We start from the raw sequence: 16354 nt of genomic DNA, 5'->3' as shown, positions 1-16354 counted from the left end.
GACATTATTATTCCCAAGAAATCAGGCTCTTATTTTTTCTTGTTAATCTTCTTTAAACAGACAAGCAGAAACAATGACACAAAGAAAGCAGTCTTTTTATTCGCTTCAGACTCCCTCCTCTCACCACTGCCACACTTTAGTTCATTCTGGGCTACAGCCTTTCTGGTTCTATTCTAGGATATTTCTGTCACTGCTTTAAAATTGTCTTCATTAGGTGTCCCATCTCTCATCTTTTATTTCTGCGCTTTTGGGTCTGAGCCCATCAGAAAAGCTATTTGCAGTGCCACATTTCTCCTCCTATATGCTCTTCTTTACTTACTCATTGGATGATACACTGTTGCCATGTTAGGAACTTCTTTTTGATAGTTTCTCATTTCTCTCAAGCTACTGGCTTTCTCCCAACTGTAGTTGATTGAATTCTATCTGACTGTTTGGTTTTTAAAATTTTTCTTCTCCAAAATATAGGGATTTTGACCAGTGATTCTCTTTATTGGTAATTTGCATGATACTTCCATATGCATTTTCATCTCTATAACTTTAGAACATGAAGAAGCTGAAGTTAGGGAATTTAGAAAAGTACTCAAGGTGAGACATCTTCCAAGTGGCAGGAAGTTGCTTAAAACCATATCTGTTTGGTGCTAAAGCATATGCATTTTATCCATTACATAGTGTATACTCATCAAGTCTATATAAGACACAGCAGGCCTCAAGACCCACTTTGCCCAAGGCAAACCTTAGTACCAGCTTACTCAAGGCCAATCAGGAAGTACTTAGCAGAACTGTAATGAGAAGCAAAGTTTCTGATTGCTAAGGCAGTGCTTTTTCTACGTCTTAACATCTTCCATTACTAGGCCTGAGTAGAGAGCGTAAACACTGACTTGGTATTTTATATAGTATTTTGAAGGATCAGAAGAGCTTTGAGTGTGGAGGGATATAACATCGTTAGATCCAAATATCATGTTGGAAAAACACTGGCATCTCTTTATTTCCTGTCTTCATTCACATGAAGTAGAAATAATTGGTACATTCCATCAAAGCCTGTGCTGATGCAATACTAAAGCTTTAGGTAGATGGCACTCTCAATAGTTCCTTTTCCAGAGTCATTGTTAATGCACCCTTCCTCTTAATTTTCCACTTCTGCTTTCAAAATAAAAATAGAGAGAGGTTTATAGAAAACATGAGAGTAAGGGAAAATTAGTTCAGGAATGTTCTCTGGAGCTTTAAAAATAATCTAAGATATACTAGGGAATACATTTTAGTCTGCTGACTCCCTTTAGTTATATTTGTTTTGTTGTACAATCCCATTCTTCAGCTCTCTACCCCTTTAAGGACAATCATTCAGCCTTTGCTGATAGCCAGTTCTCCTAACGTCTATCCACTACTTCATTCAGAGTGACTCTAACTCCTTTCTCATCTAATGGGCCTTACAATGTTTGAAAAGTATTAACATGAGCAACTAAGTCTTCTCTCCTCACGTTGAACATCTCAGTGGTTCTATGTATAAATGAAAGAATGGAGATCTAAGAACCAATTACCTAGCTCTGCCACTTACTAACCATGTTGCCTGATCGAGACACTTAATGTCTCTCACTTTTCACATTGCCACTTATAAAAAGGGATGTAATAACACTTATCTCAGAAGATAGTTATGGGATCAAAATTAATATCAGAGAGTGTGTCAAACACTTGCATACTGTAAATTGCTATATAAATGTGATCACGGCTGCCCTGCCCCGGCTGACAGTCCAGTTGTTACACCCAAACTGGAATAAAACGCTTCAGAATGGAGTAGATCTATAAAGGATATAGGGAGATCATTTGTTTCATCAACAAAACAATATTCTTTAGTATGCCTAAAGTTGAATTAGATGTTGTTAGTAGCTATGCTAGTTCATTTTAATATTGTAATCAACTGAAACACCCAGATTTTCTGAGGTCATTTCTATTTTGTTGACATACAATCATGATATTTATCTTAGATGTGGGAATTTACCTTTGTGCCAGTTAAATTTTGCACTGTTGGTCTTGGCTCAATGCTTGCACATTTTGATAGTATTTAGAATACTGAGTGAGTCTTGTTGAACACGTTTTGCTTTCCAGCTTTGCAACATCTGGAAATAGATCTGTTTTCTTTCCAATATCCTTTGCCTATGGCCTGTGTAAGACATAGTCATGTCCTCACTTTTCCATTGTAGAACTGGAAGACTATGCACCTGTAGATACAGGAGGTCCTGAAATACTTTGGGGTGGGATCCATAATCTCTTGAAGTCTCTAAGAAAAGCTCCATTGGTGACATTTCTTTTCTTGAGTTGGTAGTATGAGGAAGAATAATTAAATGACTTACTTTCCATGCCAATACTTGTGAGAGGTCTCTACTTTTGGGGGGAAAATTGATAATACCTTAGAGTAAGATTATGGACTGAGAACTTAAAATTTTGCTCGTCACAGTGATGAAAGGAAAAATCTCGACTTGTCTGCTTTCAAGTTGTGAAGACCTTTCCACACCCATTTATTGCATATAAGCACTTCCACTTTTCACAGGAATGGAGAAGAGTATACTTTTTTGCCAGAGTTTATCTTCTACGTTGTCGTAGTCCATATGTGTTGCTATAACAGAATACCACATGTAGGGTAATTGAAAAAGAATACAAATGTATTTCTCATAATCTGGGGTCTAGGAAGTCCAAGATCAAGACTCTGATATCTGCTGTGACCCTTCTTGCTGCACCCTCACATGGCAGAAGGCAGAAGGGCAAGAGAGAGCAATTTCACTCCTAAGAGCAAAATCCTCAGGACTTAAACACTTTCTCATAAGGCCCCACTTCCCAACATTGTTGCCTTGGGAATTAAGTTTCCAACACATTAACTTTTGGAGGCACATTTAGACCACAGCATTCTGCCCCTGGCTCCCCACCCAAATTGATATCCTTCTCAAGTGTCATGCCATCCCAATAGCCCCCAAAGTCTTAACTTATTTCAGTATAAAATTTCCCTTCAGCTATGAGTGTGTGAAATCACACAAGTTATGTTTTCAAAATATAATGGAAGAACAGGAATATAGTAGACGTTCTCCTTCCAAGAGCTAGAAATAAGCTAGAAGAAAGGGGTAACTTGTCTGAGGTAAGTCCAAAACCCAACAGGATAAGCAGCACTAAATCTTAAGGACTGAGAATAGTCTTTGACTCTGTGCCTCACCTCTTGGACACGCTGGTGTGGGGATTGGGTCCCCAAGATTTCAGGCCACTGTGTCTTCATGGCTTTGATGAACACAGCCTTGTGTTCATTGCTCTAAACTTCTGACATCCATAAAGTCCTAGGACATAGACATAATTCAGTCAAGTTTTTTGCCACCTTATAACCAAGATGACCTTTTCCCTAGTTTCCAATAAGATATTCCTAATTTTGTTCTCAGACTTTATGAGAATGACTTTTACTGTCCAACATTGTTCATGACCAGTTAGGCAATCTCTGAGAGGATTCAGACTTTCCCTACAATTCTTTTCTTCTGAGCCCTCACCAGAATTGCTGTTAATGCTGCTCCACTTACAATACAGGCTCTTTCCAGTATTTATTTGAAAACTGTTCTAGCCTTTACCCATTACTCAGTTCCAAAGCTGTTTCCATGTTTGTAGGTATTTGTTGTGGCAAATAATTACTGTCTTAATTCATTTATGCTCCTGGTACCAATTTCTGTCTTAGTCCATTTATGCTGCTGTGACAGAATATTACAGACTGGGTACCTTATAAAGAACCGAAATTTATTTCTCACAGTCTTAGGGTCTGGAAAGTCCAAGATTAAGGTGCTGACATCTGTTGTGGGTCTTCTTGCTACATCCTCACTGGCAAAAGAGAGTACACTCATCTCTGTAAGTCTTTTTTTCTTTCTTTCTTTCTTTTTCAAAAATAGAGATGGGGTCTAGCTGTGTTGACCAGGCTGGTCTTGAACTCCTGTCTCAAGTGATCCTACTGCCTTGGCCTCCTGAAGTGCTGGGATTAGAGATGTGAGCCATTGTGCCTAGTCCTGTAAGCCCTTTTAATAGTGGTATTGATCCATGCATGAGAGCAGAACCCTCATGAACTATGCATCTCCAAAAGGCCCCACCTCTCAACACTGTTGTACTGAGAATTGAGTTTCTAACACATGAATTTTGGAGCACACGTTCAGACCATAGCAGTTGTCTTTTTATATCCCAAGAATATGTAACTTAACAAGTCACTTATATCCTTTTCATCTTCGGGAACACTGACTAATTTTAGGAAGTTTCAGCCATATCTTTCCAACTTTGGGACTATAAAATCTAACTTTAGATAGAGTATAGAACAGTGACTTGATTAGAAATTCTCTATGGCAAGCAGCAAAGATCATGTTTTAGAACTTCAGTTTCTCATCTGAAAAAGAGAATTACAATGCTTATAAGTTTGATATGTTGATAAGTAGCCTAGATTTGTTTTGTTCCTATAAAAGCATCTGTCATAGAAGTAACTGTAACTCTAGATACCGTCCTGTGATTGATAAACTTGGGAACTAAAAGTCTAATCATGGCTCCAACGTGAAAATATCCCTCTAGAGACAAACCAAGTGATAAAAGGATAAAGCTTTTCAGGAATGTTATTATAGATTAAGCAGTCAGGGAGGAGACACTGAATAGGATTAACTTTGGTACTTGGGCTTTAAAAATATTCATACAGATCTTTCTCTGAGCCTTTGTGCTCAACTCAGCATTTAGTTCTAACATTTCCTATGCATCCCACTTTCTTAATTGTTGATGACTTTGTGATAATTTAAGTTTCTGCCTTTATAGCCCGTTCTTCTTCTGTGTCTTCAAACATGTTTAGATTTTTTCGATCTTGAAAAATTTTTATTTGACCCTGTTACCAACTCCAGCAATAGGTGAGGTGGGCTTTTCAAATCACAGTCTACACCCGTTTGCTTATACTTCCTTGTCTTTCAGTTATTCATGGGTTTGTGTTCAACCTTTACCAGCAAAATGGAAATTTTAAGGTCATCCATGATGTCTCAAATGACATATTCTCAGTTTTCTTATTTTTTGGCTTCTTTGAAGGATTAATTTGGTTGACTCTTAAAGTCTTAAAACTCTCCCTGGCCCGTGACCTTCAACATATTTTACTGTTCTAGTTTTTTATGCTACTCTAGTTGCCTTTCCAGTGGGCTTAACATAAATTCCAAGCTATTCACAATGGTTTACAAGCTCCTTTATAGTTTTGGTCATTTGTTTAACTCTCTAGACTCATGTCTTGCCATCTTCTACCTTATACTTTACACTCCTCATGCTAACATTCTTTGGTTTCTTGATAATTGCTGTTTGTCCCTATTTATCTCTGGTCCTTGGGACATGCTACTCCTTCTCCTAGGATACCCACCCCACTTTCTCTTCATTTGGCTAACTCTACTTATTCCTTGTCTCAGCTGAAATGTGAGTTCCCCAAGGAGATATTCCCCAACCTTTAAAGTAGGGCTGTATACTCCTTGAACACAGATGTCTATTTCAAAACATTTATATTTTTAATTGGAAGCTACCTCCATTAAGCTATAGGCTTTAAGAAGAGTGTTTTTGTGGCTGTACCTTTCTATAATGTGACACATATAATTATTTACAAATGGTTGTTGAATAAATGGATAAATGAATGAGTGATCATCCACTCTCAGTCATCTCTATTGATTTCTCTTCTTCCTCTGTTCTTTCATGTGTAAAGATTGGGGTAATTGTATCTCTCATATTTATTGCATGGCATTGTTGTGAAGATTGAATGAGGTAATGTACACAAAATGATTTATTTCTAAATTCATGCATGTAAGTATGCATAAAAACAGACATGCAACAAGATCACTTGATATAATTATTTTCCCTCACTAGCAAGACTTAGTCTCTTCTGTATGGTAAATGATGCTTTCAGAAATATCCATATTGGAATTCTCAGGCACTTCTGAGATTGGACAAATTTGTCTTAATCCTGATTAAACAAAGATACAAGAGGATTTGAGTGAAGGTTATAAAAGTCACTGACATCCTTGTGAGGGATCTCAGGAAAATTTGAGATTTGCTTTTTGCTTTTTTTTTTTTTTTTTTGTGGAGGGGAACAGAGTCTCACTCTGTTACCCAGGTTGGATTGCAGTAGGGCAATCATAGCTCACTGCAGCCTCAACTTCCCAGACTTAAGAGATTCTTCCACGTCAGCCTCCTGAGTAGCTTGGGACTATAGGCATAGGCTACCACATTCAGCTAAGTTTTAAATTGTTTTATAGAGACAGGGTCTCACTATGTTGCCCAGGCTGGTTTTGAACTCCTGGCCACAAGTGATCCTCCCACCTCAGCCTCCCAAAAAGCTAGGATTATGGGCATGAGACACTGCACCAGGCCAATTTTTGCAATCTTAACTCAGGACATAGGAAATTATCCATAAACTAATAATTTCTACCCAAAGTTATTCTATCTTGAAAGTAAATCCATATTAAACAATGCCTTTCCTCATACTATAGTAGGTTTTTTTACCCCCCAATTTTCCTTGTTTTTGATTCCAGAAAGTTATCTAAGTTCTTTATTTATTAGTTTGTCATGGAACCACAAAAGGATAGATTTGAGAAGTTACAAAAACAGTAAGAGTTTTTATGTCCTTGTATTCACCTATTTTTTGGGGGGAAATCTTGAAGTGCTTTTACATAATCTCTGACAGTAGAGAGGAAATGAATATTATTTTTTAGAATTATATTTGGGAAAATCCAAATCTAAGAAGAAATAATTTGCCTATAACTCTGTGTGACAGCAGAGTCCCAGAACTATAAATAGAAATAAGGTAATTTTTGATACAAACTTCTAAAAGCTAATCACCAAGCTGTTTTCACAAATTATGTTGATCACAACACATTCTGAAGTACTACTACCAATTCAAATTACTTATACTGGGCTTCGGTCTGATTGGATAATATTAATGAAATGAATAAACTAGGTGAGGCCCTGGAAATTTGCTTATTGTACAGTATTCGAGCTTGTACTAATGTTTTACTAAAAGGGAAGCAGCCAGCAAAGAGGAAACAATACAAAATGATGTCATGTAGCTATGGAACATATTCTGGTTTAGTAATATTCATTTGAACTCATGCAAGTCAGAAGCCGTGGCCCATACTCACTGCTTCCTGGTCCAGCTCTACAGCAGAGCAGAACCCACATGTGGCTATGCTAGAGTGAACAGTGTTTACCTTTGTCAGGCTCTAAGGCAGGATAAAAGTACTCCAAGTGGAATCTCAGTATTGGGAACAGGGAGTGAACATGCCAAGAACTCCAGGTTGCTAACATATCTTCTGGAGCTAAAGAATAAGAATAACTAATACTTACTGAACACTCAGTGTACCAGGAGCTGTTCTAAGTACTTTATGTGCAACAATTTATTTAATCCTAACAGATCTATGCCAAATAAGACAACTGAAATGTAGAGAATATGAAGAATTTGTTCAAGTTTGTGCAAGAAATGAACAGCAATATCAGGCTACAAATGCAGGTAGTTTGACTTCAAGACTGAACTCTTTATCATTTTGCTGTGTTAGCTCACTTGCCAATGTCCATTGTAAGCCTCATTTAAGGCATGCAATCCTTACAAGATATTGTGTTAATGGAAGGAGATTTACGGTCTAGATTGAGAGTAACTATTATGAAGCATACTGATAGTTGACATAAAAATGACAAATGAAAGTGTCATTTAATCAAATATTAATTGAACACCACGTAACTGACCTCTGGCAAGAACTGAGGAAGCTGTAAAAAAATGGAAACGTGGACCTGCTGACCAAGGCACCAAGCCAGCCTTCCTGAGGACTCTAGAAGCAAATTTACCCATGGACCACTAGAAAGCCACCCTAGAATCTCTGGTTAGACTGACTGATGAAGAGCTTCCCCTGCCAAAGTGAGTTTGTAAAGGCTGAAATAAGTGACTGCTTCTTTAATTGTGCAAACGTCAACACATGGCCAAAAGGATCACAAACAATCAGGGAAACATGACACTATCCAAGGAACAAAATAAAGTGCCAGTAAGTGACATGAAGGAAATGATGATTTACCAACTATCTGATAAAAAATCCAAAATAATCATCTTAAAAAAGCTCAGTGAGCTACAAGAGAATAGAGATAGATAACTAAAAAAAATTGGAAATAGTACATGAAAAATTGATTTCAACAAAGAGACAGTAACCATAAAAACAACGAAACATAAATCATGAAGCAAAAGAACATAATTACTGAGATAAAAAATTCCACAGAGATCTTCAACAGCAGACTTGATAAAGCCTAAGAAAGAATCAACAAGACTGAAGGTCATTTGAATGACCAGTAAGAGGAACAAACAGCAAAGAAACAGAAAGAGGAAGAAAGATTACTTTAAAGAATGACAGAAAACTTCCCAAATCTGTAGAGGAAAAGGAACACCCAGATCCATAAATCCCAACACATCGCAAAATAAATTAAATGTAAACACATTTTTACTGAGACAAATTATAATCTCTCAAAAGTAATAGCCAAAGATAATTTTCAAAACAGTAAGAGAAAAGCAACTAGTCACATACAAGGTAACAGCAAAAGGAAATTTGTGGATTCCCCAGTAGAAAGCTTGCAGGCCAAGGGAGAGTGGAATGAAATAGTCAAAATACTGAAAAAAAAATCCCATCATCTGAGAGTATTATTCTAGGCAAGGCTTTTAGAAATGAAAGAGAGGTAAGGACTTTCCCAGAGAACAAAAGCTATGGGAGTTCATTACCACTAGACATGCCTTATGAGAAATGCTAAGAAAATTCTTCAAACTGAAAGAAAAGGATGGTATTTTGTAACATAAAACATATGAAAGTATAAAATTTATGGATCGAAGTAAGTATGCAACCAAATTCAGATTATTCTCATACTGCAGTGGTGGTGTAAATAGGTATAAGTGTGTAAATCACTTATATCATTAGTATAAAGATTAAAAGACAAAGCTATTAAAATTAACGATAGCTGTAATAATTTGTCAAGGAATAAATAATATAACACGATATAAATTGTAACATCAAAACATAAAATGTTTGTGTAGGAAAGTAAAATTTTAGAGTTTTTAAAACATGATTGAAGTTGCTATGAGCTTAAATGAGACTGTTATGACCACAACATATTTTATTTAAGCCTCATAATCATAAGGCAAAAACATAATAGGTACACAATAGTAAAATAGTCAAAGCATACCACTAGAGAAAAATAATCTAATAACAAAGGAAGACAGCAAGAGAGGGAAAAAAAAAACAAAGGAGCTACAAAACAAGAATAAAACAGTGAATAAAATGGCAATAGTAAGGACCCACTTATCAATAATTACCTTGAATGTAAATGTATTACATTTTCTAATAAAAAAAAACAGAGTGGCTGAACAGATTAAAAGAGAAAAAACAGCAACAAGAAAAATTATATGCTGCCTACAAGAGACTCACTTCATGTTTAAAAACATATATAGGCTAAAAGTGAAAGGATAGAAATAGATATTCCAGACAAATGGAAAATTTAAAAAGCAAGGGTAGGAATACTTACATAAAATAGATTTTAAGTCAAAAACTATAAAAAGAGACAAGGTCATTATTTAATGATAAAGAGGTCAATTCATCAAGAGGAACAACAGTTGCATATATATATATATACACCCATCATAGGAATACCTAAATAGATAAAGCAAATATTAATAGATCTGAAGGGAGATATAGACTGCAATAAAATGCAATACAATAATAATAGGGGACTTCAATACTCTACTTTCAACAATAGATAGATCATCCAGACAGAAAATCAATAAGGAAACATTGGGCGTCTACACTCTAGACCAAATGGGCCTAACAAACATATACAGAACATTTCATTTAGAGTAGTAAAATATGCATTCTTCCTAAGTGCATATGCAATATTCCCAGGATAATAATGTTAAACTGCAAAAAAGTTTTAATAACTTTTAGGACATTGAAATCATAGCAAGTGTATTTTTAACCACCATGGTATGAAACTAGAAGTCAATGACAGAGGAATTTTGAAACATTCACAAATATATGTAAATTAAACAATATGAACAACCAATGGATGAAGAAGAAATTAAAAGGGCAATTAAAAGATATTTAGAAACAAATGAAAATGGAAACACAACATACCAAAACTTATGAGATGTAGCAAAAACAGTTTTAAAAGTTGAGTTTATAGCAATAAATGCCTACATAAAAAAGAAGACAGATCTCAAATAAACAGCCAAACATTGTACCTCAAGGAATTAGAAAAAAAAACCAATCTGAGCCCAAATTTAGTAGAAAGGAAACAATAAACATCAGAACAGAAATAAATAAAACAGATACCAGTAAAACAATGCAAAAGATCAGTGAAACTGTTTTTTGAAAAGACAAACAAAATCAATAAATCTTTAGACTAAGAAAAAATAGAGAAAACATAAAATCAGAAGACATAAAATAAAATCAGAAAGACATAAAATTAGGAGACGTTACAACTGATACAACAGAAGCACAAAAAATCAAAGAGACTACTATGAACAATCTTACATCACCATATTGGACAACCTAGAGGAAACAAATACATTCCTAGAAACATACAATTTACCAAGACTGAACAATAAAGAAATAGAAAATTTGAACAGAACAATCACAAGTGGGGAAATTGAAATACTAATAAAAAGACTCCCATCAAAGAAAAGCCCAGGACCAGATAATTTCACTGCTGAATTCTACCAAATATTTAAAATGATAATACAAATTCTACTCCAACTCTTCCAAGAAAATCAAAGAGGAGGGAATACTTCAAAACTAATTTTATGAAGCCAGCATTACCCTGATATGAAATCTAGGCAATTACACTACAAGAAATGAAAATTACAGACCAGAATTTCTGATGAACATAGACGTAAAAAGTCCTCAACAAAATATTAGCAAACCTAATTCAACAATGCATTAAAAAAATCATATACTATGATCAAGTTGGATTTATCTCAGAGATGCAAGGACACTTCAACTTATGGAAATCAATAAATGTTATATACCACATTAACATTATGTAGGCCAAAAGCCATATGATCATTTCAATAGATGAAGAAAAAGTATTTGTCAAAATTCAACATCTTTCAATAATAAGAACCCTTAACAAATTAGGTATAGAAGGAATGTACCACAACACAATGAAAACCACATATGAAAAACCCACAGCTAACATTAGAGTCAATGGTAAAAAGTTGAAAGTTTTTCCTTTAAGATCAGTAAGAAGACAAGGATCTCTACTGTCACCTCTTCTAGTCAGTGTAGTCCATTGACTTCACATGTAAGTCCTAGCTAGAGCAGTATAGCAAGAGAAAGAAATGAAAGGCACCACAATTAGAAAGAAAGAAATTAAATTGTCTCTGCAGACAAAATGATCTCAGAAAAGAAAACCTTGAAGACTTCCAAAAAACTGTTAGAACTTATAAATGAATTCAGTGAAGTTGCAGGACACAAAATTAACATACAGAGCAGAGAGCAAAATGTTGAAATAAAGCCTACATTGTTTGTTCCCCCTGCTGGAACACCAGATTTTAACAACTATCTGCACACAGAAAAGCACTGTCACAAGAACCAAAAATCAAGGGAGCAATCACAGTACCTGGTTTTAACTTCGCATTGTGGAAAGAGGCATTGAGGAGGGCAGGAGAGATGGTCCTGGATCACCAATGCCACCCCTCCCCCATCTCCAGCAGCAGCTGTGTGGTATGGATAATTTCTGCATTTTGGGGAGGGAGAGCACAGCAACTGGGGAGCTTTATATTGAATTCAGTATTGCCCTGTCACAGCAGAGAATAAAGCCATGCTAGGCTAAGCCAGCACCTGTGCGTGGAGGGAGCATTTGGACAAACCCTGGCCAGAGGAGGATTGCCCATCCCAGTGGTTGGAATTGAGTTTCTTGGCAAGCGTCACCATTGTGAGCTGAAGTGCTCTGGGGCCCTAGGTACCAGTTTAGCCACAGCAGGATAGAGCAACAAGCAGGCTCTTGGGGTTGCTGGGTGCAGGACTAGGCTTGTGGACAGCATTTCTGGTCCTGCTCTGGGCCAGGAGGGAGCCCACTGCCCTGAAAGGTGAGTCCTAGGCCTGGCAGCACTCACCAGAAGCTGATGGGAGAGCCCTTGGGCTTTAAGAGAACATTGGTGGTGGCCTGGCAGAACCCCCCCACCCCCACCCCTCCCATGGACTAGTGTTGGTGGCAGCCACAGGGAGAGGCTCCTCTGCCTGTGGAACAGAGAAGGAAGAGCAGGAAAGACTTTGTATTGTGGTATGAGTGCCAACTTATCTGCAGTAGAAAAGAACATTAAGTAAATTGCTAAGGCTTTTGACTCCAATTCCTGGCTTTGAGATGGCATCTCTGGACATGCCCAGGACTAGGGGAACAGATCACCCTGAAGGGAAGGGCCTTCTGAAAGTGTTGTGCTGTCTTCAGGTCTGACACAATGCAGTCCCAGTGATGGTAGCCACAGTAGTGCTTATATCCTCACACCCCCAGTTCCAGGTGGTTCAGCACAGAGAGAGAGGCTTCATATGTTTTGTAGAAAGTAAGGGAAAAGAACAAGAGTCTCTCCTGGTAACCCAGATAATTATTCCAGATTTTATCCAAGACAACCAAGGTGGTACCTCTATGAGTCTGGAAAAAGCATAGCATTATTGAGTTTGTGGCCCAAGTCCCTTCAAATACCTAGAAAACCATCCCAAGAAGGATAGGTACAAATAAGCCCAGACTGTGAAGACTGTAATAAATACCTAACTCCTCAATGCCCAGACACTGAAGAACATCTGCAAGCATTAACACCAACCAGGAAAACATGGCCTCACCAAATGAATTAAATTAAGCAGAAGAAGGAATTAGTGAGCTTGAAGACAGGCTGTTTCAAAATACATAGTCACAGACAAAAGAAAAAATAATAAAAAGTGATGAAGCATGCCTACAAGATCTTGAAAATAGCTTAAAAAGAGCAAATCAAAGAGTTATTGGCCTTAAAGAAGAGTTAGAGAAATACATAGGGGTAAGAAAGTTTATTTAAAGGGATAATATCAGAGAACTTCTCAAACCTAGAGAAATATATTAGTATCCAAGTAGAAGAAGGTTAGAGAACACCAATCTGATTTAACTCAAAGAAGACTACCTTAAGACATTTAATAATCAAACTCCGAAAAGTCAAGGATAAAGAAAGGATCCTAAAAGTAGCAAGAGAAAAGAAACAACATAGAACAGAGCTCTAATATGTCTGACAGCAGTCTTTTCAGTGGAAACCTTACAGGACAGGAGGGAATGTCATGACATATTTAAAGTGCTGAAGGAAAAAAATCCTTTTACCCTAGAATGGTATATCTGGTGAAAATATACTTTAAGCATGAAGAAATAAAGACCTTGCCAAGCAAAAAAAGAGGGGTTTCATCAACTCTATCCTATAAGAAATGCTAAAGGGAGATCTTCCTTCTGAAAGAAAAGGACTTCTTTTTTTTTTTTTTTTTTTTTTAAAGGTCTTGCTCTGTTACCAGGCTGGAGTGCAATGGCACCATCATGACTCACAGCAGCCTCAACCTCCCAGGCTCAAGTACAGATGGGGTTTCATCATGTTGCCCAGGCTGATTAAAAACTCCTGAGCTCAGGCAACACGCCTTCCTTGGCCTCCCAAAGTGCTGGGATTTTAGGTGTGAGCCACTGCACCCAACCCAAGAAAAGGACTTTAATGAGCAAGAAGAAATCATCTGAAGGTACATAACTTGCTGATAATAGTAAACACATAGAAAAATACAGAATAGTATAACACAGTACTCATGGTGTGTAAACATCTCTTAAGTAGAAAGACTAAATGATGACTCAATAAAAAATAACAACTACAACAACTTTTCAAAACATAGTACAATAAGACATAAAGAGAACTAAAAGTTAAATAGCAAGGAAATAAAGTCAAATTATACAGTTTTGGACCGAGTGCAGTGGCTCATACCTGTAATCTCAGCACTTTGGGAGGCCAAGGCGGGCACATCACTTGAGGTCAGGAGTTTGAGACCAGCCTGGCCAACATGGCAAAACCCTGTCTCTACTGAAAATACAAAAATGAGCTGGACATGGTGGCCTAGGCCTGTAATCCCAGCTACTTGAGAAGCTGAGGTAGGAGAATCATGGAGGCTGCAGTAAGCCGAGACGGCATCGCTGCACTCCAGCGTGGGTGACAGAGCGAGATTCTGCCTCAAAAACAAAACAAAACAAAACAAAAACCATACAGTTTTTAAAGTATACTTTTGTGTGTTTTTTATGCAATCAGTGTCAAGTTTTCATCAGTTGAAAATAATGGGCTATAAAATATTATTTGAAAGCCCCATGGTAACCTCAAATCGAAAAATCTGCAATGGATACACAAAAAATAAAAAGCATGAAATTAAAGCAGACCACCAAAGAAAATCATCTTCACCAAAAGGCAGATAGGAAGGAAGAAAACAAGGAAGAGAAGACTGCAAAACAATCAAAAAACAAATAACACAATGGCAGGAGTAAGTTCTTACTTATGAATAATAACATTAAATTTAAGTGGATTTAAGTCTCTAATCAAAAGACATAGACTGGCTGAATTAATTTTTAAAAAGGCCCAATGATCTGTTGTCTATAAGAAACATACTTCACTTATAAAGATAAACATAGACTGAAAATAAAGGGATGGAAAAATATATCCCATGCCAATGGAAAAAAAAAATGGCAGGAGTAGACATGTGTATATTAGACAAAATAGATTTAAAGAAAAAAAAACTGTAACAGGAGACAGAGATAGTCATTATATGATGAAAAAGGGGTCAATTCAGCAAGAGGATATAACTAATGTAAATGTATATGCACCCAACACTGGCACATACAGATATAAAAAGCAAATTATATTAGAGCTAAAGAGATAGGTCCCAATACAATAACAGTGGGAGACTTCAACACTCTACTTTCAGCATTGGACAGCTCTACCAGACAGAAAATGAATAATAACAAAAATTGTATTCAATATTCACTATAGAACAAATGGACCTAATAGATTTCTTGAAGCAAATGATAATGGAAATACAACATACCAAAAGCTATGGGATACAGCTAAAGCAGCACTAAGAGGGAAGTTCATAACTATAAGTGCCTGCATCAAAAAAGAAGAACATCTTCAAATAAACAACCAAATAACACATCTTAAAGAACTAGAAAAACAAGAGAAAATCAAACTAAATATTACTAGAAGAAAAGAAATGATAAAAATCAGAGCAGAAATAAATGAATTTAATTGAAGAAAACAATACAAAAGATTAATAAAACAAGAAGTTGGTTTCTTGAAAAGATAAACAAAATTTGCAAACCTTTAGTCAGACTCCAAAAAAAAGAGAGAAGGTACAAATAAATGAAATCAGAGATGAAAAAGGAGACATAACAACTGACACCACAGAGATTCAAAGGATCCTTAGTGGCTACTATGAGCAAATTTGGAAAATCTAGAAGAAATGGTTAAACTCCTATACACATATAACCTACTAAGATTCAATCATGAAGAAATCCAAAACTTGAACAGACCAATAACAAGTAACAAGATGAAGGCCATAATAAGACATCTCCTAGTGAAGAAAAGCCCAGGACCTGATGGATTCACTGCTGAATTTTACCAAACATTTAAAAGAAGAATTAATACCAATCCTCTTTAAACTGTTCCAAAAAATAGAGGGAGAGGGAATACTTCCAAGTTAATTCCAGGAGGTCAATATTACCCTAATACCAAAACCAAGGGAATACTTCCAAGTTAATCCCAGGAGGTCAATATTACCCTAATAACAAAACCAAACAGACACATCAAAAAAAGAAAACTACAAGGCAACATGTCTGATAAATATTGATGCAAAAATCCACAACAAAATGTTAGCAAACTGAATTCAACAATACATTAAAAAGATCATTCATCATTACCAAGTGGAATTTATCCAGGGATGTAAGGATGGTTCAACATATGCAAATCAATCAATATGATACGTTTTATCAACAGAATGAAGGACAGAAACCATATGATCATTTCAATTAATGTTGAAAAAAGCATTTGATAAAATTCAACATCCCTTCCTGATAAAAATCCTCAAAAAATGAGATAGAAGGAAAACACCTAAACATAATAAATGCTATATTTTATAGACCCATAGATAGTATTATGCTAAATAGGAAAAAACTGAAAGTCTTTCCTATAGATCTGGAACATGAAAAGTTGCCAACTTTCACCAACGTCATTCAACATAGTTCTGGAAGTCTTAGCTAGAGCAATGAAACAAGAGAAAGAAATAAAAGC

This window comes from Piliocolobus tephrosceles, chromosome 1 (assembly GCF_002776525.5).
Source record: "Piliocolobus tephrosceles isolate RC106 chromosome 1, ASM277652v3, whole genome shotgun sequence".
Taxonomy (NCBI): Eukaryota; Metazoa; Chordata; class Mammalia; order Primates; family Cercopithecidae; genus Piliocolobus; species Piliocolobus tephrosceles.
The sequence above is the reverse complement of the archived record's forward strand: the minus strand, read 5'-3'. Positions refer to the sequence as shown.